General features: G+C 30.4%; 1 long non-coding RNA gene across 1 annotated transcript; it reads right to left on the reverse strand.

The window, feature by feature from the left end:
• Positions 1–5,331: 5,331 nt before the first annotated feature.
• Positions 5,332–9,615, reverse strand: LOC146896781 (uncharacterized). The gene is made up of 3 exons (XR_015022792.1): positions 9,467–9,615; positions 9,270–9,369; positions 5,332–6,133 (listed from the first exon to the last, which is right to left on the reverse strand). It is a non-coding gene; the product is annotated as an uncharacterized LOC146896781 (long non-coding RNA).
• Positions 9,616–9,825: the final 210 nt, after the last annotated feature.

Below are 9,825 nucleotides of genomic sequence, written 5' to 3' on the forward strand. Positions count from 1 at the left end.
AGCGCAAGGATGCAATAATTGAAGTTTGACTACATGGATTTGTAGAGTTCCTCTCAACAAAAGAAAGAATTTGGAGAGAGTAGAATATTTTAACCAAGCTTTATATTTTAAGAGTTGTATATATTACAAATTTGATTAAAGTGTCCGATGTTAAATGAATTTTAAGTAGTTTTATTTGCATTGAGATTGTAAAAATGCTAGCAGTAATATTGATATTGTTGCAAGTGTCTAACTAATCACACTAATGACGAGTTATGAGTGTTCGAATATAAACCGATTCAAAAGAAAATCATAAATTGGTACAAAAACTGAAAATCACAAAATCTAATATTGTTGCATATGTTTGAATGTCCTTTGTGAAAACCTTTCGCATTAGATCATACTTTGATTTGATTATTCGATTTTTTTTACCTCAAATTGATCGAAACCGCACGGCAAACCCTAGAATGACGAGCCACTATTTTTTTTCTTTTTCTTTTCTTATATGATATGATCCTTTGGTTTTCGTCTTCCTTTTATAATAGTAAATGAAGGGAGTATATTTTATGATGTTGAATAACCCAATGATTTGTGTTCGTTAGTTCTCTCATTATTTGTAACATTGTTCCATGTTTCTTCAATGACTTTACGCATCCGTGTCAAAATAAAGTTATGGATATTTAGTGCAACAAAGGTTTAAAAAAATATATTTGTGGATGTTTTTCAAATTAAGTATCGTCAAGCACACAACTGAGAGATGATATCTCTAGAAAAAAATTGTTAGCTTAACGTAAAACTTCGCACAAGCGTACACACCCTTGGTCAAAAAGAAATGCATTAAACTTTTGGAAATACCGATGCTAAATTAACGGTTTTTAACTTCATAGGGAATTAATCCTATAAAAATCATGGGTTGACTTTCTATTATGTTTGATATATCAATCTTTGCTCTTCTACTCATGTTTCTTTCATGATTTTTTTAAAGTTGCAATTTTGGGTTGACTTTATCCAATAAGATGTCGAAACATGACCTAATTTCATTGTTGTTCTTTTTAGCAAAACTTGCAACAAAGTATCCCAACCAAAAATTTTAGAATAGAATCAATCAAAGTATGGACTTCATCTTTATAGAAAATTTGGGAATTAAAGGTAATTTTCACTTTTTTATGTTATGTGGTTACTAATTTAAAATTGAACAAAAAATAAATAAAATTTATGGTGAACCTCCAATTATAAGTCGAAATTAATGACAAGCTGATCGTCGTGAAAATTTCTTTTTTCTAAAGAATCGTTGTGGGAATTTCTATTATAATTATAAATGATTATTACATACTTTTATTTACTAGAATTTCCATTTTTGGTGTATTATCTTTTTAAGAAATGATTATTATATATTTTTATTTGTATGAGATTCTATTTTTGGTATTTTTATCATGGATTATTTCATTAAGGAAATCATCTAAAAAAATTAATCGATTTTTATAATCATCATGTGCATTAAATCAAAATTAAAGAAGATGTTTTATCAAAATAAAAATGAATGACAATTAGATATTTAAATGTTTGAATTTTAATAAGAAAAATGATATATAATTAGAGACTACAATAAGTACTCCAACCCTTATTATACCAATTCATCCATTTTTTAAATAAAAAATTATATAACCGTTTTTTTATCCTTCATCAAATCAAACCATGCCCATAAGATTATTTTAACATTATTAACCACCTCCCTTTATTTTGGTGAAGCCAAATTGATCATAGAATGGATAATTAATCTGATCAAATGATGAGTCTTTTTATTCTTAGAGACAATCAAATTGAATCACAATTCCATAAATTACCGCATTACTTTTAACATTATTAAATTCATTTTCAGTAAATTTTAAGTATTTTTTTAAGGAAAATTTTAAGTATTTTAAAACAGGTTTTTAAAAAAAATCCAAATACAATAAAAACAACATATATATTTCATGAAAGCCTAAAATATACCCCAATAAAATCAAACTAATTAATATAATAAATATTTTGAAAAATAAAAAACTTAAAGGCTAATAATTTTAAGTCTATAACGAAAATTATATTAAATTTATTTTTATTGTGTCCGATAATTGATTGTGTGACTGGATGTTAGTGTAAAACAAACATTGATAGTGTATATCATTTAATCTCATAATTTCCAAAAAAAACATTTCATTCACTAATAAAAAATAAAAAAATAAATAATAATTAAAAAGAAGAAAATTCTCACGTGCTTGACATAAGAACGTCTTTTAATAGTATAATAATAATGATCATAAATATCTTTTAACACAAAAAACTTCATAATGATCAATGGACCATAATGATTCTTGGGTATGACATTTAATGCCATTATTAAAAAAAATAAAAGTCATTGTGAATTTTTTGTTGGTAAATTTTTTTTATGGTGAATGAATGTTAATTTTGTATAAGGTAGAAAAAATCTTAGAGATAAAAGAGCACTCACTAAGTTATTTAGTATTTACATTTGCATACCTCCAAAGATACTAGAAGGGCTCAAAACCTGTAACCTTTAAATTTAAAGTATGTCTTTACACTGCTAGACTAAACCCTCTTTGATGGTCGGTACGGGATAGAGATATGATAGAATATGAAATTCGATAGAGACATGATATGATATAGACATGATAACAAAAATCTTATCATGTGTTTGATGCGTACATGATAACAAAATATCATTATAATTATATAAAAAAATTAATCTCACAATTAATTAAATATTGTAAAACAGACATGTATATAATTATAGTAACGAATATATATATTTTCAAACATTACTATCATTATAAGAATGTATTTTGTCAAGTTAGAATAACACATCTGCATTTCAACCAAAGACCAAATATGTAGGATTTTGAAATGACAAAGGTTGAATAAAAATCGGCTTAATTGCAGTTTTAACTCCCTAACTTTCACAAAGTTACGATTTTGGCCCCCTAAAAAGAAAAAAACTACAAAACGGCCCCCTAAGTTTTGCATTTGTGGCAGTTTTAGCCCCCAATGCCAACTTTGACTCGGTCTACGCCGACGTGGCACCCTAAGTGAGGTGCCCCGTGTTATTTTTTTATTTTTTTTTGTCTTGGGGGACAAAAACTGCTACGAATGCGTAACTTAGGGGGCTGTTTTGTAGTTTTTTATTTGGGGGCCAAAATTGCAATTTTATAAAAGTTAGGGGTTAAACTGCAATTAAGCCTAAAAAATATTATGAAAGCGAATTAAATCATAAAACTAAATTTTAAGATTTTTTTTAAAAATGACATCCAAATACTTTCAAAATAGTTAATCATAATGTTGATACTCCAAGGAGGAGTCTATACTGGATTTAATCATTAAATTAGTATAAGAGCAACCACACAATTAAGGTTGATAACACATCTTTACTTAGAATGTATAATAAGCATGTATTTTGTTAACTTCACATAACACATCTATGTTTTGCTATTGTCAGATCTCATCAAAGACCATAAGTGAAGGAAATGGAAATAATGAAGGTTGGATTAAAAAAATAGAATTAAAGCAAATGATATAAAAAAACAACTAAATTTTAAAATAAAAGAATCAAGAAAATGACAAAAAAAATCATTATAATGTTGGGACTTATGTATGGGCCTAAACGGGATAGGATAATCACATTATGCTAAGAGCAACCACAAAAGTAAGATTGACACCACATCCAAATTCTCAAGGTATTAAGTATATGGGGTCATCTTACTTATATGTTCATCACCTTATGCTCTTCAATCTAATGTGCAACTTTAACTTAGATATGACATATTAATATCTATCATTAAACCAACTTGGGTAAGTCTCGGTGGTATTGACTTGGGACCCAATGCTAAATTGGCTGGGCTAATTTAGCTTATTTAAAAAATAATAATTATCCCTTAAGTTTGAGACTCTCTGCATATGATCCGGTAGCACGGCTAAATAAGACTAGAGAAGGTGTAATTATTATTTTTTCTCTTAAGTTTTTCTCTTCTTTTTTCCCTTAAGTTTTTCTCTTCTTTTTTCCATTTTTTTTGTTCCTTTCCTGAAAATGGAAAAAAGAAGAGAAAAAATAAACTAGAAAAATTGAGAAGACATAAAAGGAATTTGAAATGAAAGAAATAATAAGAAAAAAGGGGTTTATGCGTTGTCGGTGAATATAGAGAATAAAGTAGTTGTTGGACGTGTTTGTTGAAGGAGTTGTATATTTTTGGACAAATTTTTTAACAAAAAATTAAAATAAAAAAATTACATTATTTTAAAAACTCTAACAAGCATGTATTTTGTCAACTCACAGAACAAGATATCAGCTTTTTCTTTGTAATCTCACCAAAGACCAAAAGTGAAAGATTTTAAAATAATAGAAGTGGAATAAAAAATATAACCCGAAAGCGAATAACTTCCAATAAATAAAATTTGAGATAAAACATAATCAAACAAATGACATCCAAAAACTAACAAAAATGTTTATCATAATGTTGGGATAATATTGAGATTCCCGGTAAGCCTACCTACACCGATATGAATATTTATATTAGGCCAATATCAACCATACGAGTGAGATTGATACCGCATTTTAACACAAAACCATAAGGCATTAGGTACATGGAGCATCTCACTTATATGTTGTTGAAAATTTACTCTTTCATCCAATGTAGAATGTACAATCACACTTGACATATTAACATATCTTAGTCAAGTGTGCGACCATCCGTGCATGTAATTATGTGACATAGTCAATTAATGTCAAACAGAGACACAACATGTTCAAAAACGTGGGCTGAAAGTGGTTTCTTGAAGGAGTTGAAGGTTTTTGGGTAAAAAATTAGCATTTTAAAATGAGTTTAGTAAACATGTATTTTGTCAAATCACAATCGTTATAAAGATTCTTCTATTTTCAAATCATTCAAAAGACCAGGCGTGAATGAGTTTGAAATGATAGAGGTTGAATAAAAATAGCATGAAAGCGAATGACATCTAAATACTAATTTTTTAGATAAAATAATTAATAAATGACATTCAAACACCAGGCAAAGTAATTCATCTTAATGTTAGAATGATAGATGGAGCCTAAATTAGGTTGGATCACTGTATTAGACTAAGAGCAACCACACAGGTGATATTGACACCACATGTTCACTCAAATTGTCTAATAAGTATGTATTTTGTCGACCGAACATAATGCTTCTACAATTGTTTATACCGTGACCCACCGAAGACCAAAATGAAAGAATTTAAAATAATTAAAGTTAGACAAAGACATTGCATTAAGGTGAATGACATCAAAAAACTTAAATTTAATATAATAAAATTAAGCAAATGACATCCCAAAACAAAAAAATATCATTATAGTGTTTGGATTTCAGATAAATCCTACAATGGATTGGATTGTCACATTTGAATATGAGAAACCTCATATGTAAGATGAAAACCACATCTCCATCCGAAACCTAAAGACATTAGGTATATTGGCCATCTCACATATATGTTGTTCAATATCAAAAGTAGAAGTTTCACTCACACATGACACATTAACATCTCTCTCAACATCTACTCTTACATAAAATGTGAAACTTTAACTCGAATTTGACACATTAACATCTCTCCATTAAGTGTCGGACTCTATGTGCCCGTGATCGATCACCGAAATAAGTGAGAATGATACCACTACCCCAAAATAAGTGAGAATGATACCACTCCTACTCCACCAAAATTTTGAGCGAGCCAACACTGATGTGGATCCACACGTTTTAAAAAATAGAAATCGATAAGTGGGAATGACACATCTTCATCCGAAAGGCTTAAGTATGATTTTTTTTTTACTTATTTGTTGTTCAACCTGAACTCTTTTATCCAATGTTAGACTTTAACTGACATTTTCTTCATCTTAATATTATCTCCATTAAGTATGACGATATTCTAGCCCGTGCTTGGCACGGGTGTCCATACTAGTAATAAAATAATATATGTAATATTTTCTCAAGATCCAATGAAATAAATGAAGACCAATTATTCAGCGTTGATGTTACAATTTCAAGAAAACCATAATGTGGGTGAGAGAATAATTATCCATTTTATTCTCATCAACAAACACCTTGATACTACACAGTCTCGTCTTAAGGATAGTCTTCATGTAATTCATTAAAAAAAACATGTAGAAAACAGAGAGTAAGATATAATCCAAGTCATTTAAAGTGGTATAACAATATGAATAGATAGAACAAACACAAAAAGAAATTTACTTACTGATATTCAATTTTCAAAAACTATAAACGTGAATCCTATCTCCTTCATTTATGCATCCAACCCCAATTTATATCTTTATCTCTCTAGAAATAGTTCCCCAATATCTCTATCTCTCTAGATTTTTTTTAACTAAAATAATTTTATCCAAATAAATATTATTCTAATTAAGATGTTTCCTCAAGCCCACTATATATGCCTATTTGTTGTTATCAAATTCCTTTAATATTTTACTTGGTAATTTTAATGCCCTATTTGGGTTCCCACTCATAATCAGAGTTTCCAACGTTACAAGGGCCTTAATAGACTTTTGTTGCCAATTATTTGTAAGTCTTTAATTCTCTATATCTAATCTATGTAAATGTTGAAGACACCTCATCATATGATGTTTTCAGTTATGTTATCACGTCTTTTTCTTGTCATTTAAGGACTTTCTAGAGGTTTTAGGGTGGGTTACTCCTAGTGTAGAAAATGTTTTGTAATGTTTTAATTTAGGTTGTTGTAATTTGTTTTATCCCTAGCCAAACTAATTTAATGTTTTTTTGAGTCCTTTTAATATAAATCAAGGCGATTTTCTTCATCCTTTTAATATAAATTAGTTTGATCGAAGTTCATCATTGATATGAACCGGTCGTTATTGATAGAACGACCGGCAAATTAAAGTTTGAAACAAAGATACTTATACACCTCTTGACGGTAGATATCTAAAATAAATGATTTTTTTTTTTTGTGTGAAAAATATCCACACTACAAGAAATCTTGCATATTGCGGGGAACAATGCCGGGAGCAAGAAGTCTGGCAAATTTGCCAGAGCTATGCCGGGAAAACTCTGGCAAAGTTGCCGGGGGCAACCCCTCACAAAAGCCGTGGCAAAATGTATGGAGCGTAAAAAAAGATTCTTTTGTGGTCGAGAAAAGGCTGGATGGTACAACACTTTGCCAGGGGTTGTGCCACCAAAAACCACGGCAAATTGCAAAGCTGCAAATTTGTCGGCACAGATCGCAAAGGCTACGTGAATTTAAATTATTAATTGTAGATCTATAATTTTGTGCATATTTGATCCTTTCCATTCTTCTTTCACGTGAAAACCAATTCCACTTTCCTCTTTAATTTTTCTCTCTTCAAAAGAACAGAGAGAGAGAGAGAGAGTTTTCTCGCTCTCCTTCCTTCTCACCACCGTGCACCACCTTCAAAAGGCCATAACACCACCACATGACCTCGTATGGCAACCCAACCACCACCATTGAACTTCTCTCTCCTTCCTCTTCAAAAATCACCCTATTATTTCTATATCGGTGAGGTTTCAAAAACCCTAACCACCACCTTCTCTCCTACTTTCCGGCCACCATTGACCTTATTTGGATAAACGAATATGATAACTTTATTCCCCATGATGTCCACAACCAAAACCCCCAATTTATTTCGGGATTGAAGCAACTTCACCGGCGACCACCGTGCAGGAAATTGCATCTGCCGCGCCGGAAATGTGACCGGTGACCATTTCACCTCCTTTCCTTCTTATTGGTGAGTCCTATCTTCTACATCCTCTCTAAATTATATATTAGGAGCTGGTTATATTTATTTTTGGATTTTTGAAGAAAAGCATTTGTTAGATGTGTTGGTTTGTTAAAATTGATGACGTTAAGGTCTTAATAGGGTACCAGTGAGTATATATTGGGATTAGTTGTGGTTAGAGTCTTATTTGGGCTTATTGTATACTTAAAATCAAATTTACACTAGTAAAAACTTGAACCTATGTTCTTTTGTTTGAGATTGAGTTGTAGGTTATTGTGGAGAGATGTTGATGAAGTTCAGTTTTGGCATCAAACATGTTCAATTTGAATTTGGGGTAAATGCTTTGTTTAGACACATTGTTTTAGTTTTAAAATGACAAGTACATGACTTATTTGGAGCCGGGATTGATATTGGTTATGTTCAAGGATATTAAGACTACTTGTTTGAAGCTTAGATTTGTAGAAATAATATGAAATTTAGATTTCTCTTAAAACAATATTTTCAATTCTGAATTTGATATTAGTTTATAAGGTGAATTTATAAGAATTGAAGTTTAAAAAGAGTTATAATGCGGTGTAAGTGTTCTTGGGGTTATTAACAAATAAATATTATGATTCCTTTTTAATATTATTTGATATTATTAAATATTAATATTATGATTTTATTAACAAATAAAAAACATTTTTTTTAAAAAAATCGTACACAATTTGCCGGGGTTAACCCCCGGCAAAGTCCCCGACATGTTTTGAAAAGGATCGATGTGATGCCGACACGGTACCGCAAAGGCCCGCATTGACCGAATGCGTCGAAAAGCCTGCACTAATACGTACACAATTTGCCGGGGGTTGAGCCGGGGCCTATGCCGGGGAGCGCATTTTGCCAGGAGCTAAACCCCCGGCAGGACAATTTGCGATGACCAGATTTGCCGGTGATTCTCGCTCTGGCAAAACCCCCGGCAAACGTCCAATTGCCAAGGCTTTTAGCATTTTACCGGGGCTTCGCCCCCGGCAAAATGCAACATTTCTTGTAGTGCCAATATACACCGGAAACGGTTAGATTAAAATAGAAACAATAATATGCGTAGGATGATCCCAATCCTACTATGGATATATAAATAATAGAAGCTAATGCTCATTTGGTGATTTTAGAGAGTTATGCTGTAATTAGTCGTTTATCAATATGAATGACAATAACATTGATTTTGAGTATAATTGTGTTGTTTAATTTTTTTGTGTGCATGTTCTTGTGATAGTAGGAACATGCTAATTTATTAGATTATATATCTAGGACATAGGTGATATTTATCCTAAAACATACATACATTGTTTTCTAGAAAATGAAGATGACAACAATTTAATAATATATTTAACATGCGTCTAAGAGTAACAAAGAAATTGAAAGGTTAGATAAATATATGAAAGTGTGAGAGAAATTATAAGAGTAACAACATTGTGATGGGAAAATAAAATAAAAGGTTTAGACATAATAGAGAAATAGTTATTACCTTAACTAGATATGTATTTTACAAAAACCTTGAATGCACTTCATAATCGCGCGTTGAAGAGCCGGAAGTTTTTCATAACAATCGGCATCAGTAACACACTCTATTGTAATGTACCATAAAAACAAAGAAATAGTACGAAAAAAATGAAAGGTTGTATATAAGATTAATTAAAGCAAATTGTATGAGAATGAACCTACCTGTATCGTCTTCCTTGGCAACTATAACGAGAAATAGGGAAACAAAAAGGATCCATTTATAAATAACCTTGAAAATTTCAACCATTTGTTAGCACCTTTTCATATAATAAATATAAAATTATTTGGTCACTTTATATAGTGAAAAATCTCATGCAAGGTTATGTCAATTAAATAATTTTTAATAATAGTATGTTGCTACAAGAAATCAATCATTAAAATTAGAATAATTATTACATGTCTTTAAAGTATTTTGATGCATCATTTTTGTCCTTTTAGCTCATAGAATAGATCTCACATAAATATATTGCTTGTAATTAGAATTCATTCTTGTTTCCCAACCTTTCTTTATTTGTTATCTA

The sequence above is a fragment of the Medicago sativa genome, chromosome 8 (genome assembly GCF_051527215.1).
Source record: "Medicago sativa cultivar Bolivia chromosome 8, Bolivia_mono, whole genome shotgun sequence".
Taxonomy (NCBI): Eukaryota; Viridiplantae; Streptophyta; class Magnoliopsida; order Fabales; family Fabaceae; genus Medicago; species Medicago sativa.